A 1,613-nucleotide genomic window follows, 5' to 3' on the forward strand; every position below is an offset into this window, starting at 1 on the left:
AAAAAAAAAGAAATTATATATATATATATATATATATATATATATTTCCTGCACAGATCAAACATAAAACAGTAGGTAATTCTGAAAATAATATGTAAAGATGAATCAAATGAAATGTTCTGTATAGTAAACAGATCCAGTTGAACAGAGAGTGAGCAGAGCTTTTCCATCACTGTCCAGCTCTGCTGACGACAACTGACGGATTCCCAGTGAATCGCCTGATCATTTTACTGGTACCGATACTGGTATGGCTACTGTCACTGGTATCAGCATCATCGCATCACTGAAAATATTCCATTTCAACATCGACTCTTCCTAATTTTCCACAGTGGGCCTTAACATTTACATCAAATGTAACTGTTTTCTGACATCATTCCTTCTATGACACTAATCAAGTTGATAAAAAACAACAACATATGTAACAAGTTATTCATGGTGTTTGTTTTTTTTTGTTCATGTAGTGGTATGAAAGATGTAAGAACACCTAAAAATAAATGTCCTATATTTGATCCCAGCATGTCCTCTTTATTCCAAGTCTCATGTGTGAGCGAGTCGCTCTTATGAATGGTAGCTCTTGGCTCTCTCCAAAAAGGCCCCAAACAAAAGGGTAAAGTGGCATCGCACCATATGCCTGAACAAAACCACCATATGCCTCACTGGTTAATTTATTTTTTCAATGCTACGGGGCTTTTTAAAATTATTTATTTATTTTTTACATGCCGTATTATCAAACAACATCGCACTGTTGAACCTTTGTTCAGCCTCCAGCAGGGCGTGGCATGTTACCTGAATGTCATGATGTCACGTATGGTTCATGAAAGCTTAAAAAAGTTTAGATTTGGTTGAATCTGTCCTGCATCCAGTTTAGCACCGGCACAGATCAAAGTGTGTAAGTGTGACAGTGACTGTGTGATGTATCGTACAGAGATGAAAGAGAGATAAAGAAGACAGAGATCAGACCGTGACAGAACTTGGGAATAATGGGGTTTAAGAGGCTACTTGGAAAGAGGGTCGGCCGCTGGTGAAATTAGGGTAAATTAAGGGCTTCGCTGGTCTTGGGCTGTGAGGAATCGACAGATGGAGGATGGACTCCTGGGGAGCCAGACCTTCTACAAATAGCCCAGTGTGCAGTGCACACATTAAAAAGCTCCGAATAAGATGACGCAGAGGTACACACACACACACACACACACACACACAGCCTTCCCGAGATGAGGTTGACAATAAGTTCATGTCATATTCTCCAAGATGACCGTTTGGACAGAGAGACATTGTTGTCTTCTCTCTCCGTCCTTGTTATTTCTGATGAATATGATCTGATTCCTGACCTGGTTTCTCTGACATTCTGAGCACAACAATGTGACCCCTCCCCCCTTTTTTGGGACTAACACTGAGGGATCCACAGGAATAGTTCGGTTACGTTGCAGCTGGACCAACAAGGTTAGAGGAACAGATATATTTGGGAACATATATAAAGTCACATTTATGCCAGCTGACTCTCAACAGCTCTGCTCGTCCCTGTCCTGCATCCAAAGTCAGTCTATTTGTAAGAGACCCGGGGGAAATCTTGCAACTTTAATAGGAATTTGTTGTCAAATACATGATAGTTGGAT

This window comes from Cynoglossus semilaevis, chromosome 8 (assembly GCF_000523025.1).
Source record: "Cynoglossus semilaevis isolate Cse_v1.0 chromosome 8, Cse_v1.0, whole genome shotgun sequence".
Taxonomy (NCBI): domain Eukaryota; kingdom Metazoa; phylum Chordata; class Actinopteri; order Pleuronectiformes; family Cynoglossidae; genus Cynoglossus; species Cynoglossus semilaevis.